Genomic DNA, 17,597 nt, shown 5'->3' with positions numbered 1-17,597 from the left:
AAAGGTTCACCCTGGCTCTGGGATCTCCATAATTCACCCCTGTGAGCTCCTCCAGGACTTGTGGTAGGGCTAAGCAAGTGGCGAGAGAGGGCACAGGACCACAAAGATTAGGCCACTATTCGAATCCTCCTCTACTACTAATCCTCCTGGCTAGTATCACTTGTGCTAAAGAAGAATCTCTACTAATTCCTATGACACATGGTTGGGCACTTGTGATTGTATCTATTAAAAAACTATGGTATGCATGCGCACACACACACACGCCAGTTCATCACTATAGGGCCTAGGACATAGTGTAGTAGTTCTTCAGCCATGCAGCAGAGGACAGTTGTGCACATATACAGTCACCATTACAATAGTGCATTATGATCACTATTGGGATTGGCAATCTAAATTCCAGGCACCCCAGGATGCAGAACTGTCTTTGAAAGACATATCTAAAAGTTTTACCTTTTTAGCGGGGAACATTTACCTTAACACTGTTTCTATTAACTTACCTCCAACCCCTAGTATGTGCAGAAAATTGGGATCCCTATTCAAAATCTAACTTATAAATCCTTTAAAAAGCAAGCAAATTCTTTACAGTTAATTCACAGAAATATTCATATTTTCTTCCCAAATACTTGAATTGCATTTTTGCTATTTCCCAGCAAGATTTAATACATGCATAATTTATCCAAATACTTCTCACACCATTAAGACATTAAGTATTCCATCCCACTAGACATTAAACAGTGAATTTCAGAAGTGAGATGAATTGCTGAAATTTCATTTTGCTTAATTTGAATAAGGCTCTAAAGTAATGCACAGATCATGTTTGCATGAACAACTGAAAGGCCATGGATGTCACGGAGGTATCTTGAGAGCCAATTAAAATCTTCTATAAAATCATTATGCTGAAAGGAAGCATTGTAATCCATATTTTTATAAGTTTATAAAAACTTGTAAATTATATTGAAATAGCTTAATAACTCCTGCTGGGTGGTATCAACTGCATAGGAAGATGTTGAAATGAATGTGCTCGCTAATTTCAGAAACTGTTTGATATTTACAAGAGATTTTTTTAAGGGGTAAATATCACAATGCTGGTCACTTCAAATTAAAGCTTTACTGCTATTCTTATTGGCCTGAAAAAGGTATAAGACAAAAACTTTTCAAGAGAGAGGCACATAGGGATTTTGAAACTTTCCCTCTTCTTTGCTCATCCATTTTTAAAAGTTTTACTTTCACTCAAGGATTTGAACTTTGCTTTTATTTGGGTCTCTCAGCCAGATTCTGAACTCACTTACAGTGGAGTAAATTGAAATCACTGCAGTTACACCAGTATAAAACCTATGCAACAAGATGAGAATTAGCTCCTGCCTTCTAATTAACTAGGTCCAACAATGCATCACATTCAACATTTTTGGGGTGGGGAGGAGAAGTCCTTGTGTTTGAAGGATGGAGGACTCAGGACATTTTGAGCTCCCTCCTCTCAAATGCAGCTGAGGACATGGCTCTACGACATTCCTGGGGATTCCCTGATCCTGTGGCTGCTGTGTGTTGAGCTAGTCCCCAAGCACAGGTAAGAGCAACTCAGAGATCTCTTGGGCACAGAAGAGCCTCTGCCCTGTCCACTGTGGCAGGAGATCATAATGCAGAGGATGAGGTGTGCAAAGATAGCTTTAAGCCACCAATCCACACCCTATATCCTGGCAAGCTACGTTGTTGGCCAGTTCCCTCATGTAAATTAGAGATGCCTGAGAGCCACTTTGACTTCTGCCATCTGCAAAGAGCCCCAAAGGGCCAGTACAGCAGCTGCAGATCACAGGGTCCAGGAAGGACTTGGTCACACCCCTTTTCACTAGCCATGGTTCCTATACCAGCTGCCAGCAGGAGAACAGTGTAAGGCCTGGTCTACACTACGAGTTTGGGTCAAATTTAGCAGCATTACCTCTATTTAACCCTGCACACGTCCACACAACGAAGGCCTTTTTTTTTTTTTTTAAACTTAAAGGGCTCTTAAAATTGATTTATTTACTCCACCTCCGATGAGGGGATTAGCACTGAAATCGGCCTTGCTGGGTCAAATTTGGGGTACTGTAGACACAAATCAATGGTATTGGCCTCCAGGAGCAATCCCAGAGTGCTCAGTTGTGACTGCTGGAGAGCACTCAACTCAGATGCACTGGCCAGGTAGACAGGAAAAGGCCCACAAACTTTTGAATCTCATTTCCTGTTTGGCCAGCGTGGCGAGGTCACCTGCACAGGTCACCATGCAGAGCCCATCAGCACAGGAAACCATGCAGTCCCAGAATCGCCGAAGAGCTCCAACATGGACCGAACGGGAGGTACGGGATCTGATCGCTTATGGGGAGACGAATCCATGCTGTCAGAACTCCATTCGAAAAGAAGAAATGCCAAAATATTTGAAAAAATCTCCAATGGCATGAAGGACAGAGGCTATAACAGGGACCCGCAGCAGTGCCATGTGAAAATTAAGGAGCTCAGGCAAGCCTACCAAAAAACCAGAGAGGCAAACAGCCGCCCTAGTTCAGAGCCCCAGACATGCTGCTTCTATGATGAACTGCATACCATTCTAGGGAGTGCAGCCACCACTACCCCAACCCCATGCTTTGACTCCATCCAAGGAGTGGGAGGCAACACGGAAGTGGGTTTTGGGGGCGAGGAAGATGATGATGAGGAGGTTGTTGTAGATAGCTCACAGCAAGGAAGCGTAGAAACCGCTTTCCCCAACATCCAGGATCTGTTTATCACCTTGGACCTGGAGCCAGTACCCCCCGAACCCACCCAAGGCAGGCTCCCGGACCCTGAAGGTGGAGAAGGGACCTCTGGTGAGTGTACCTTTGTAAATATTATACATGGTTTAAAAGCAAGCGTGTTTAATGATTAATTTGCCCTGGCATTCGTGGCCAGTACAGCTACTGGAAAAGTCTGTTAACGTGTCTGGGGATGGAGCAGAAATCCTCCAGGGACAAAGCTTTGTTCTGCAGAATTGCTAGCATTCAAACAATGCCGGTGTTTGCTGGCATTCAAACAACATCCATTCTTTATCTTTCTGTGTTACCCTCAGGAGTGATATCATTCATGGTCACCTGGTTGAAATAGGGTGGTTTTAGTAAGTGGACATTCAGAGGTGCCTGTTCCTGCTGGGCTGTTTGCCTGTGGCTGAACAGAAATCTTCCCCGCTGTTAGCCATGTGGTGGTGGGAGGGGTGAAGCCATCATCCCAGAGAATTGGGTGTGTGTGTCAGGGGCAGGGAGGTTAGCTGGGTTTCTGCTGTACGTTAAACCGGAAACCGCAGCCCCTCCTTTTAAATTGCCAACCCAACAGCTACTTCATATGGGAAATGAGGGTGCTGCTGTTTGAAACCATTCCCACATGTTATGAAGTTTAAAGAAGCCAAAAGACTGTGGCTTACCATGGCTGCCTGCAGTCGAATTCGGTTGCCCGGCACTGCATGAGTGATCTCTCACCCCAAACCGGCTTACCCTCAATAAAAGGCAAAATGCAACCTTGTAATGAAAGCACATGTGCTATGTAATGTTATGTTAACAGCAAGGTTTACTGTGAAAGAGAGTGTACCCATTGTTCTATAAAATGTGTCTTTTTAACTACACCCTCCCTTTTTTTCCCCTCCACCAGCTGCATATGTTTCTCCTTCCCAGAGGCTAGCAAAGATTGGAAGGCAAAAAAAAGCACTCACGATGAAATGTTCTCTGACCTCATGCTGTCCTCCCACACTGACAGAGCACAGCAAAATATGTGGAGGCAGACAATCTCAGAGTGCAGGAAAACACAATATGACTGCAAGGAGAGGTGGCGGGTTGAAGATGGTAGGAAGAGTCTGTTTCTGGTGGCATCAGCTTGCTGAAAGAAGGCAGGAGTCAATGCTTAGGCTGCTGGAGGATCAAACTCATATGCTCCAGCGTATGGTTGAGCTGCAGGAAAGGCAGCAGGACCACAGACTGCTGCTACAGCCCCTGTGTAACCAACAGCCCTCCTCCCCAAGTTCCATAGCCTCCTCACCCAGACGCCCAAGAACGCGGTGGGGGGGCCTCCAGCCGCTAGCCACTCCACCCCAGAGGATTGCCCAAGCAACAGAAGGCTACCATTCAATAAAGCATTAAAGTGCTGCATGGCCTTGTCCTTCCCTCCTCCACCACCCCTCCTGGGCTACCTTGGTATTTATCCCCCTATTTGTGTGATGAATTAATAAAGAATGCATGAATGTGAAGCAACAATGACTTTATTGCCTCTGCAAGTGGTGATCGAAGGTGGGAGGGGAGGGTGCTCAGCTTACAGGGAAGTAGAGTAAACCAAGGGGGGCGGGGTTTCCATCAAGGAGAAAAACAGAATTTTCACACCGTAGCCTGGCCATTCCTGAAACTGGTTTTCAAAGCTTCTCTGATGCGCACCGTGCCCTCCTGTACTCTAACCGCCCTGGTGTCTGGCTGCGCATAATCAGCGGCCAGGCGATTTGCCTCAACCTCCCACCCCGCCATAAACATCTTCCCCTTTACTCTCACAGATATTGTGGAGAGCACAGCAAGCAGTAATAACAATGGGAATATTGGTTTCGCTGAGGTCTTGACGACTCAGTAAACTGCACCAACGTGCTTTTAAACACTCAAATGCTCATTTTACCACCATTCTGCACTTGCTCTGCCTATAGTTGAACAGCTCCTGACTACTGTCCAGGCTGCCTGTGTACGGCTTCATGAGCCATGGCAGTAAGGGGTAGGCTGGGTCCCCAAGGATAACTATAGGCATTTCAACATCCCCAACAGTTATTTTCTGGTCTGGAAAGTAAGTCCCTTGCTGCAGCTGTTGAAACAGACCAGAGTTCCTGAAAATGCGAGCGTCATGTACCTTTCCTGGCCATCCCCCATTGATGTTGGTGAAACGTCCCTTGTGATCCACCAGTGCTTGCAGCACCATAGTTAGGGAATCCCATTGCAGCAAAGCCATCTACTATGACCCGCACCTTTCCCAGAGTCACTACCCTTGATATCAGCAGCTCAGTGATTGCATTGGCTACTTACATCACAGCAGCCCCGACAGTAGATTTGCCCACTCCAAATTGATTCCCGACTGACCGTTAGCTGTCTGGCGTTGCAAGCTTCCACAGGGCTATTGCCGCTCGCTTCTCAACTGTGAGGGCTGCTCTCATCTTTGTATGCTTGCGCTTCAGGGCAGGGGAAAGCAAGTCACAAAGTTCCATGAAAGTGCCCTTATGCATGCAAAAGTTTCGCAGCCACTGGGAATCGTCCCAGACCTGCAACACTATGCGGTCCCACCAGTCTGCACTTGTTTCCTGGGCCCAGAATCGGCGTTCCACGCCATGAACCTGCCCAATTGATACCATGATGTGCACATTGCAGGGGCCCGTACCTTGTGAGAAGTCTATGTCCATGTCCTCGTCACTCTCTTCACCACGCTGCAGTCACCTCCTCCTCACCTGGTTTCGCTTTTCTTGCAGGTTATAGTTCTGCATATCCTGCTGGATAACGCGTGCGGTGTTTATAGTGCTCATAATTGCCGTGGTGATCTGAGCGGGCTCCATGTTTCCAGTGCTATGGCGTCTGTGCTGAAAAAAGGCACGAAATGGTTGTCTGCCGTTGCTCTGACAGAGGGAGGGGCGACTGACAACATGGCTTACAGGGAATTGAAATCAACAAAGTGGGTTGCTTTGCATCAAGGAGAAACAGAATGGCTCCCTCAAGGATAGAACTCAAAACCCTGGGTTTAGCAGGCTGTTGATTTCACGGAGGGACGGGGGGGGAATGAATACAAATGAATACAAAACAAATCTGGTCTATTTCTTGTTTTGATCCACTTCATCTATCTTTATACATCTTGCTGGCAGGAGACGGTGCAGTATGACTGCTGGCCATTGTCGTCTCCTGGCTACTCACCAGAAGTCCGTGTAGTACGACTGCCGGCAGGACTGAATCTCCATGAGATGAAACTTAAAAAGGGAAATAACCTGGCTGAGTCTCTCCCATGTCTTCCCAGGCACCCCTGACTGACCTAGCCAAGGTCAGCTAAAAGAGCACCCAGGAGTACAGCAACGATGGCTACCAGTCATACTGCACCCGTCTGCTGCCAAAAGACAATGAGCTGCTGCTGTGTAGCAATGCAGTACCGGGTCTGCCAGCACCCAGGAGACATATGGTGACGGTGAGCTGAGCAGGCTCCATGCTTGCCGTGGTAGGGCGTCTGCACGGGTAACCCAGGAAAAAAGGCGCAAAACGATTGTCTGCCATTGCTTTCATGGAGGGAGGAGGGAAGTGGGGGCCTGACCATATGTACCCAGAACCACCCGTGACAGTGTTTTTGCCCCATCAGGCATTGGGATTTCTACCCAGAATTCAAATGGGCGGCAGAGACTGTGGGATAGCTACCCACAGTGCAACACTCCAGAAGTCGATGGTTGCCTCAGTACTGAGGATGCACTCCGCCGACTAAATGCGCTTAGAGCATTTGTGTGTGTGTGGGGGGGGGGGACACAATCGACTGTATAAAAACGCTTTCTACAAAACCGACTTCTATAAATTCGACCTAATTTCATAGTGTAGACATACCCTAAGAGGCATTGCACAAGCCCAGTGTTGCCAGAAGTGCCCCCTGCACTGGGATTATGAGATTTAGGGTTGATTTGCATCAGTAGTGCCAGAGAAATAGGCTACACCTCACAGGATCAGGTCCAAAATAACTATTTTAGTTTTTTTATATGATGACAATTAGACTCGTAGGTAGGCACTGACCCTCTTAGGATCACATTCTTTTAGGACCCTCAACAGAAATAAAAAGAAACATGTAGTGGCTAATGCACATAGTCCGTTCTTCATAAGTGAAGCCAAGTGTTAAAGCCAAGATGAATATCTGAGACTGCAACCAACTGGCTGAAAGTAAGGTCATGAGCAGAGTTGGATGAATTATGATAGTTCAGTTTAGGCAACATGCTGAAAAAAAAAATCAGGAAAAACCATTTAGTTCTCAAAATGTTCAGAATTTGTTGGCAAGTTGTAAAATCGATCTTTGGACTAGTAAAACTTACTTGCCTGGAATTTCAGAGAGAGACATTAAAATTGCCATTCTGTGACAGAAACTTGAGCTCAGACCTCCCCTCTGCAGGTGTGCTCCTAATCACTAAGCTAGAGAGAGACAAAGCATGACTCTACAGCCTGGTGACTAAGGCACTCCCCAGGGATGTGGATTCAAATCTTGTCTCTGCCGGATTCAGAGAAGGGATTTGAATCCATGTCACCTACCTCCCAGATGAGTGCCTTAATCACCTAGCTATAGAATCAGTGCATATTTAAATAGCTTTACAAAGTGAAACAGCTTCAACAGCAGAGATTAAGAGTAGCCCACTCAGTATAGCCTGGCATTTAGGCACTTACCTCCATAAGGGGAGAGCTTAGTTAAGCCTCTGCTTCAGAATGGGGATTCAAACCAGGATCTCCCACATCCCGGACAAGTCTCCTAATCATTGATCTTAAAGAACAGGAAGGAACACACCCGCACCAAAAAGCTGACCCTGAAAAACTTTTCTTCAGCAAAAAACTATTGGGTTAAATTTGTGCTGTTTGGGGTTGACTGAAACTGCATTTTTCAATAAATAAACTATTTGTGTATATATATCACGCAGCTCTAGTCATGAGTGAGGATAGAGCACCAGCCTTCTAAAAAGCACTTTTTTTTTTTCAATTGGACCTGTAAACTATAAGAGTATTTCATAGCTACTGAGCTTGATCACTGGGACTTTAAAATAACAAACTCCACACTATTAGGCCTATCATACTAAAGCTTGCTAATCTCCAATAGTAGTAAAAGTTCACCAAGCACCGTCTAATCTTCACTACAGTATGAAACTTAACGTTTTAAGAGATTCTTCATGCACACCAACCACCACGTTACTTTTCTAGGGACGAGGGTAGGAGAGAGATGCTGTCCATCTCAAATTTAATTTTCAGAAGCTGCCACCACGTCACAGTTCTTGTTATCATCAGCCTTTTTCTGAAGTGAAAGCTGCATCTTCGTGATAGCACGAAATAAGACTGCTGAGCATGACAGCTATATCTGCAGGACTCCCTCGGAACTCAGAAAACTACAGACTGATAATACCCAGAAGTCATCCTTCTACAGGCTTCTGGATTTTAACAGGTTTTGCTGTTTGTCAAATACAGTGGTCCTTAACTGTGGGCCGCTTGGGGCCCAATCAGCACACAGCTGTGGCCCATGTGACATCCTCAGGGCCATGTGGATGTGGCCCACATAACAGAGAACTGCATATGCGGCCCACAGTGGAAATAGGTTGAGAACTATTGGTCTAATGTCTGCTGATATGTTGTCATTGAAAGGAACATGGAGAATAAGGTATAAACCCAGTCTCCTGTTCAATTGATCCAAAGAACGTAAGCATCATGCAATGAATAAGGAGATCAAGTCACAGGAAAAAGGGACAGGAAGGGGAAGATGTGGTGACAGAAAAAGGGGAGAGGGAATGTTGTTTTCATTTATTTATTCCCAGCCAATTAAAATATTTAATATCTTCTATGCTGTATAGTACATACACAGTATGCTTCATATAAAAAACGTGGCACATGCTGTGGATAGATGGTTTGTCAGACCACAGAATTTTGCACAATTATCTAAATTACAATTTTAAAACAAGTAAATTGCTGCACTAACCTTTTGAAAGTACAATTTAATTATTCTCTATGCCATGATTCACATTTATGCAAGCTTTTCTTTGGAATTAATATGTCATTTATCTTAATTGCTTTAAATGCCATTAGGAGATCTGATTTCTACAAGCTCACATCAGTTTATTTTGGGAAACACTGTATGATCACCTTTAACCAGCTTTTACAATACTAAAATAACTATGGTCAATGTTTTAAATAAAGTCTAGTCCTATTATGTGGGATGTTTGGGAGTATTGCATCTAGAACCTATTACTGGCACACACCTTTGTAAGGAAATATGTTGCTTAAATATGTTGCTTTATTTTCCTTGTAGATTTTTGACGTGTTACCGACTGCGCTTGAATCCAGCCACAAGAACTTTTAAAATACACAATATAAAACTTCTCATCAGCAACATGAGTATACAGTTAGCAAACAGCACAGCTGAGTGTGGATGTTAAGCACAGGGATAGGGGAGATATTCTCTCTTTTTTTTTAGTAATATTGTTTTCAGGTAAGACCATTTTCTGTAATGCAGTCCCAGCCACAAAAATACATTGGCCATACAATCAGATATGAGAAATGGAAAACATCCTATTAAATCATTTTCACCATCCACCTACAAAACACAATTTCCCACATTCTCTATCCTCAAGAGCTTTAAAATGACTCAGATAGGACTTCCCTTGAGAGTCTAATAGATTCTCATAGGCCATTTTCCCTGTTATTATTTTATGACTTATTTCAAACTAAAAAGCCAGCCCTTTGGAAACCCAGTATACTGAAGCAGGGCATTTCATACTTAATACATCAGACCACTATTCAGAAGTCTTCACTATCCAGCCCTCATCCTTCAGAATGAAATAGCACAGCTTAGATTTAACATATTAGTGCTCGTTTCCATAATAGAGCCCTTATTTAGGAATTACTTGTGATGGTAGCTCTGTAAGTCTAGTGGTCAAAAGCCTTGAAAGAATCATGCCAAATTGATTGTCTATGAACAGGAAGATCATTTGCACATTTAAAGATGATGACTGGAAGGAACAAACTCTTCAACACCACAGATTTGCACTCCCTTTATAAAAGGGCTTTTACCTCCATTGTCCCTGAAAGAAGTGCATGGCCACATTCAGTTCTATTCAACTTAGATTCTAAGATGACAGATATCTGTTCCAGTGCAGCTGCCTCAGTGATAGCTCCTTTTTGGCAGTACCTACCTTCAGAGACTGCAGTGGGCTAGATGAAGTGCCCACTCCAGGGGGCCTGTTTCTGTTGATTTACAAGCTACATGGTTTAAACTGTCTGCCTTTCTGAGGCTGCCCACCTGCTGTTACTATTGGAAGCACTCAGTCTACCTCTAGCAACCCTGTCCTCACACACACATGCACATGGGAACCCTAGGCCCCCATCCACACAATATTGTCTACCATGCAGCTAACTGGTTAGAGTCACAGTTAGCTAGACTAAAAAAGGTCTACACTGAATATGGCAAATCAGTCAACCCATGAAAAATACCACCCTTGCTTCAGGCTTAGCCTGGCATACTGCTCAGCTCCTGAAAGCAGCTAGACACACAGTAAATTTGCACTATGGATAGACTCCATGACTGTGTAGTCTATAAATCTAGTCCTCTCTCCCTTCATCCCACAGTGCATTTTCCCCATGTGGTATGGTTGCCACTCTGTGTGTCTGAGTCCCGTGCAACGCACACCTCAAGTGTAACATCCCCCAACTGTAATGTCTTAGTAATGTCTTATGACCAGCCCAACTAGGAAGTGGGAGCTGGTGCTAGTGGCCAGTCTCCAGCATGGTATAGCATCTCTTGCCAATGGTGAAAATAGCCCTCATATAGATGGTTTATCATTGTAAGGCAGTGCCTCTCAGGAAGCAGATGGATATTAATTTTGAAAAGAAATCCCATAAGCTTAAGTAGAAAGGCTGAGAGGAGGCTCTTGTAGAATTACCCATAGTCCTTGGCATGGGCAGCTGATGTGGGATATAGTTGCCTAAAATCTTGCAGGATCTACTACTAAAATACATGATTAAACAGAGAACTAGGTATTGATGTCAAAATATGAATGGAAAAATCAGTGATTCCATTAATCACTAATGATCTGGATGATGGGTTCATGGATGACACTAAGCTATGGGGGGAAGGTAGATATCCTGGAGGTAGGGATAGGGTCCAGAGTGACCTAGACAAATTGGAGGATTGGACAAAAAGAAATCTGATGAGGTTCAACAAGGACAAGTGCAGAGTCCTGCACTTAGTACAGAAGAATCCCATGCACCGCTACAGGCTGGGGACCGACTGGCTAAGCAGCAGTTCTTCAGAAATGGACCTGGGGATTACAGTGGACGAAAAGCTGGATATGAGTCAACAGCGTGCCCTTGTTGTCAAGAAGGCTAACGGCATATTGGGCTACATTAGTAGGACCATTGCCAGCAGATCTAGTAAAGTGACTATTCCCCTCTATATGGCACTGGTGAGGCCACATCTGGAGTACTGCATCCAGTTTTGGGGCCCCCACTACAAAAGGGATGTGGACAATTTAGAAAGAGTCCAGCAGAGGGCAACAAAAATTATTAGGGGGCTTGGGCACATGAGTTAAGAGGAGAGGCCAAGGGAACTGCGTTTATTACCTAAATACTGCAAGTTTAAGGTTATTTCCAATAGTAAGAAAATATAAGAGAATACTACTGATGCTGAGGTAATCTCTATTTATCTTTAATAAAGTGGGTAAGGTTTTAATATTGGGCATCTTTTTTTTAATATATCCTTTTATATTCTCTCTTTTTCTCAGTATTTGTATTCTGTCATCCTCCGATAACAACCGTTTAAAATGTAAACAAACATTGGAACATTTCAGCATCTGGGCAAAAGATCAGTTTGAGCTCAGTCTGAAAAATGGACGAGGATTTAGGGGGGTTATAATTTCTCCCATTTCTAGTAATAACCATGCCCTCTGTTTTCCAATATCCCTGTCCAGAGAAACTTCTCTTGCTCACAGTATCTGGCTCTCCTCTAAGGATTTTGGCAGATTTCTCAGATGCCCACTATAGATACAAACAGCTAAGCTGAATAATGCCATCTTTAGGCCTCTGTTAATTATATTAAAATATGAAAGGGAAGATTTGTTTGATGTATCTTTAGCAAGTTAATACAATGGACAGAAACAGTCAGGTAGGAATATGTTTTGGTCTGGATTTCTGCAATCATTTCAGACAATCAGGTATCTAATTTTCTGTGGCAAACAGCTATGACCTAGCCACACTCACAAGTGGTATCCAGAAACATGCAATAACCAAAAATGGCTGACTATAGCAATTATTTCCAAATTATTAGTCATTTACATTGGAGTGTTTCTTTTAAATCTTTATGCACGAGAATCTGTACACAGAAGTAATGTAATAATTAAAAAGATGCATCATGCACTGTATACTATTGCCCCGTTATTTCAGCTAAATACACTACTAAGCAGAAACCAATGTAATGGAGGTGGCTGAAGAGTGAGTTTATTTAGCACTAGATCTGATATGTCATATGGAGAGTTATGAACTGGTAAAATGCTTTTAAAAGGGTATCATCAGCATAGTTTGACTAAAAACTTAGTTAATGGGGAGATATTTTCGGTCTGGTACTATAAAACAAATATCTTAGTTACATAGTGGAAGATGAACTTCAGGTGGAAGTTTTTATAGCTCCCCCTACCCCCTAAGAATGAATTAGTGCCACATAGAAAAGCACAAAAAAGGTGTTCGCTCTACAAGCTACAGGTTACAGACTAACACGGCTATCACTCTGAATCAGCAAAAACAATGAGGAGTCCTTGTGGCACCTTAAGAGACTAACAAATATGCGGTTTTAGCCCACAAAAGCTTATGCCCAAATAAATTTGTTAGTCTCTAAGGTGCCACAAGGACTCCTCGTAGGTTTAGAACTAGAATTCTTATATGTTCATTACAAAATATCAGGGTATGCATAAAGAGGTAAAAAATTACTACTACTAATGGACAAATAAATATGGCCCAAAACCGAAGCCACCCATTCACTCTCCTCTCTTGCTGAATCTGAAGCCTTCTTGTACCATCCAATCTTGCTTGGGGCATGAACAAGGCTCCACCATCTCTGTCTATCCTAGGATGCTTTTGCAGGTCTTCTATGTTAAGTCCCATAAGTTTTCCCTCTCGGAGTGAAATTCAATGGAGGGATTCTTTTACTCAGCCTCTTTTGCATGTTCCTCCAGCTGCCCAATGACACCTGCCATGACAGATGCACTGGCTTAATTCTAAACACATGTCCCAGATATTTCCATCTTTTCTGGATAACTTTGGAAATAAGGAGTTGAACTTTCTGAGGAACACTGGCATTTGTTATATAGTCATTCCAATTAATATCTAGTATTTTCCTGAGACATTTGATTTCAAAGTCAGACATCTAACTATGCTTTCAGTTGATTTCCAGCTGTCATATCCATATGTTAAGAGGGAAATAACTTTTGAGTTGAAGATAATCATTTGGTCTTTCACAGTTTTTCAATTACCAAATCTTGTTTAATCATGTGAAAGCAGCTGTTGCCTTGCCAGTTTGTGACAGGTTGTCTTCTGAATAACCTCATTGGCTTGCATGTTCCTGCTAAGGTATGTGAATTGCCTCAACTCTTGCATTCCTTTGCCGTCTAAGGTAATACTTGAGTTTGGAGAGACTGGGGTTCTCCTTAGAGCTTTTTCTGGCCCTAAGAACCAGTTATTAACCCTTTAGTGCAACGCTGGACAGTGTTTTGGTCTTTCACCTAAAGTTTGTGTGTTTTCAATTACAAGTTGAAATTTTCTTTGGAAAATTTCACAAAACGACACTTCTTCGGTTTCAGCAAAAGTTTCCAAAAGAAAACATTTTTTGACTACAAGGAAAGATGGTTTCTCAGGTAGCCAGGGCTCAGATTAGTCAATTAGTCAAAACTACAGCTGGCTAGAAAATTTCCATCAAAATTAAAATTTAAAAGAAAATCCACAATGATTTCAAGAAAAATGTTTTCCAATCAGTTCCTTTGGTCAAAACCCAAACCTGAATGAACCTGAACCTAAACCCAAACCCAAACCCCAGAAATGAACCAGAAGCCAGTACTGATTGTGTCCCTTTAGCAATTTAGTGCCTCCACTTGTTCTTCCATACTGTGATTAGCAACAGTTTACATGCTGGAATAAAGGCTCAGGTAAATGTTGTACTGATGGTACATAATCCGCCCCTTTAAAAGAAAAGGAATCAAATGTTCAAGGACAAAACTCTGTTTTCAGATTAACAGGATACAGCCCTCCTTACATATTTTGCTCTTTGTGTACAAATACTGTTAACATGAAAGTGAAATCTGCACAGCCAAGGAAAGCAAAATGTAAGAGTAAGTAGAATTTTGCCACTAAACCCCGCGTCCAACACGCGTGTGACGGCAGCCTACTTATTTCATGTACCTGTCTCAAAAACTGAAGGTTTATTAACATTTTAAAAGGTGGTCAGGTGATGTTGTCATTGTTAGCCTTATACAATTAAAACATTCATGTGAACAAGGAAAGAAGGCTCCTATGTCACAAAAGTGCACCATAATGGAGGGAAAACGGATGTCTGATCCTATGTTAATAACTAGGCAGCAGTGTTCTGCCATTTGGAATAGAGTCACGCTATTCATGCTCTTAATAAGTACCTCAGTTTGCTGTTGCAACTGATTAGCCTCTCATCTATACCTACCAAAAATGCATTTATAAAACTCTCTCAGGATTCCTTCCAGACAACGGCAGAAAAAGCGTGGCATGTTTTTAGAACACCTGGCTGGACCTTACTTTCTTTAAGTGCTACCATAAAGGAACACTTTTTCATCTCTAACGTGATTTAAAATGGGTGACCAGCAGTGGAAGAACACACAAGTCTTTCAAATTGACAAATCTGTATTAAAACCACTACTGCTGAAAACCATTGATCAACAGGTTCTTTCTTTCATCCCAGCCACTGTCGGCTTGACAAGGTGTCCTTAGGCTGACTCATTTTCTCATGCTTCATATTAAATTGCAATGAGACATAAAGATTCCTAATGTGTACGGTAATGTTTGTATGGTGTCTTGCTTAGCCCCAGGGATGCCCTTGAAAAAAGGATTTATATATAATAAAAAAAAAATCTCAACAGCCCAGCAGGCATGTCCTGCTGAGATAAGATGTCCTCAATAAATGGTGTCTAACCTATACACTGTATATACATTATATGACATATGCATGGAACATACACATTGATCTAATTCTGCCCTTCTGTTCAATCCCATTTTAATATATTTTAACTTCTTTAGCCTGTAAAAGACAGTCACAGTTCTAGCACAGCAACACATTACTCAAGGGATTGAATGTACATTTCCCAGCCTTTAGAAATATAGGTTATTCTATCAGGCACATCAGTTCACAGTAGAAAGTTTCTAAACATTTTAGTTCTACTTATTTTCTTGGTACTGTGTGGCCCAGATTGTCAAAAAAGCTAAGAGACACATTGTCAAATACTCAGAAGCTACCACTGGAGACATTGTCAGTAGATCTCAGCATCCAGAAGGTCCCATTTTGACATTTATAGGCAGGATTTTCAAAAGCACTCAGCACCAACATGATGAGCAATTTTGAAAGCCTGTGCACCTAATTTGGTGCCTGAATAGCTGATGTCTTGGCAAATCTGACCCTCATTTTGGGTGCTGAGCACTTTTGAAAATCTGGCCATATATGTTTAAGAAAACAGGTATTTAAGAGTTATGTTAATATATCCATTCCCATTGCGTGCAAAGCACTGAATATGCAAAATTAATTTGAAATAGTAGAATTTAAAGGATTTTTTTAGTTCCAATGTGGCTTATTTTATTATATCTGAATCCAGTCAGGAAAAAAAAAAAGTATGTTGTAACTGAGATTTGGAATCAGGTTTAATGATTTGAGACTCTAATAATAATAAAAAAAGACAACATGTTCACTTCACTGCTGTAGAGAGCTCTTGCCCCCTTCATATTCCCCTTATGGGTGTTATTTCCATTATGGGGAACTCTAGCTACCATTGAGACTATCCCTTCAAGGAAACAAATCAATAAATGCCCACTTCTTAAAAATGGAAGTGAGAGTTCTGGCTGAGCAAGAAGGTTATTAGGTGGTTTCAGATTATTTTAACAATATTTCTTTTAGACATTCTTATTTCTGTTGTTCAAGATGAGCAAACACCAATTTACAATAGCTCATCATAATAGTTCAGCCTAATGGTAAGAGAGCAATACAAGCTGACTATACAATAGATGGACTTATGATTTGGGAGAGCTCTACTGGAATTCAGAGAAAATATATGGCTTTGAATAGAATTCCTCGATGCTATATATTCGTTTACTTTGTTAAAGAAAATAAAAAGCAACAAACAAGAAAAAATGCATTTACCAGAGCTGCATTTCTTTTTAAATACAGTAAAACAATTAATATACTGAAACGTGAATTGGATTTTACCAAAAGCAGGAAAGACACTAAGTGGGAAGCAGCATGGCAGATATGCAAATCAACCCTATATTTAAATATTATAATGCAATTAATTGTAAGAAAATATCTGGGCAGGAGAAAAGGTTGTCGCCATAGAAAACATTTTGCACTTTTAAGTATCTTCCTTGTAAATTTAGTTTTTCTTCATTGAACAGAAGAAATCAGAGCTATAAAAAACTAATCTAGCACTACAGTAAAATAAACTGTAACAGATTTATTCTATACCATATTTACTGTATGAATGTTTCTGCTCAGCAGAGTAGTTAAAAAGTTATATTATTAGTCACCGAGTGGAACTTTAGAATGGAAAAGGTGAACCTGTCATTGTAGGACCCTACCAAACTCATGGTCCATTCTGGTCAATTTCATGGCCATAGGATTTGAAAATTAGTCAAATTTCACATTTTCAGCAGCCCCAGAGGTACCTGGAGGTGGGTCTGATCTCCCCGTAAGAGCAGCTGTACAGGGGAAGGACAATTCCTGTCCCTCTTCAGCCCAGCCAGGACTAGCACCTCAGCTGGGGTGCTCCCAGAAGCATAGTGGAGGATTGGCTATCACAGGGAAGGGATTATTTCATGGTCTGTGACACGTTTTTCATGGCAGTGAAATTGGTAGTGTTACAACACAATGGCCCCCTCCCCTTACGGAGTTTTTTGGGAAGGTAGATTAGCACTGTATATTGCTAACGATGTTGTGAGCATTGCAAAGTATTTTGGGGAGGGCTAAAGGTGTGAGAGTGGAGAGTGGAAGATTTTTTTGCAGGAGTATGAGAAGCCGAAAGGGAGGAGGGGAGCAAAAAATGGGTTAATTTAACACTGCAGCAGCAAGCTTAGTTTAAAGATAAAAAGCTAACTTTAGCCCAAGGCCAGCTGCTACCTGCCAAGACAAAAGGGGGGAAGTTTAACACACACCCCCGATCAGCTGTAAAAAACAACAAAAAACTAAGTGAAACAGAGCTGCAGAAATAGGAGCGAGAACAGTGAGAGCAAATAAGACACAAAGCTGCAAAAATAACAGCAAAAACAGTAAAAGCAAATAAAAAGGCAACAGCAAAGGCCAAAACAAAACACAGTCTCCAAAGCCAAAATGTTTTAAAAAGCCAAAAAGGCCACAGCAAACCTGTTTAAACTGGTACAAAAAGCACCAAAAACAAAGGGCCCTAAACAAAAACACCCCTCCTCCCCCAAACCCAAAACTTATAACCCTCCAAAAAGCTAAAGCAACTCAAAAAACACAGCAAATCCTTAAACGGCCTGGGCCAAAAAAAGCACTCCCGTCCACCTTCCCCCCTCCCTTCTTCTAACGTTACACCCAGACTTGGCCAGTCTGGGTTGTGCGTATGTGAGTATGAAAGTGGGTTAGGG

General features: G+C 42.2%; 1 long non-coding RNA gene across 1 annotated transcript in view; it reads right to left on the bottom strand.

Annotated features, from left to right (window-relative positions):
* LOC141992855 (uncharacterized) overlaps positions 1–17,597 on the bottom strand; it is a 473,559-nt gene that overhangs the window by 149,358 nt on the left and 306,604 nt on the right. Inside the window, exon 4 of the long non-coding RNA XR_012640668.1 lies at positions 5,046–5,590. This is a non-coding gene — a long non-coding RNA (uncharacterized LOC141992855). The remainder of the gene's footprint in view (positions 1–5,045; positions 5,591–17,597) is intronic.

Source organism: Natator depressus, chromosome 8 (assembly GCF_965152275.1).
Source record: "Natator depressus isolate rNatDep1 chromosome 8, rNatDep2.hap1, whole genome shotgun sequence".
Classification (NCBI taxonomy): domain Eukaryota; kingdom Metazoa; phylum Chordata; order Testudines; family Cheloniidae; genus Natator; species Natator depressus.
The sequence above is the reverse complement of the archived record's forward strand: the minus strand, read 5'-3'. Positions and strand labels throughout refer to the sequence as shown.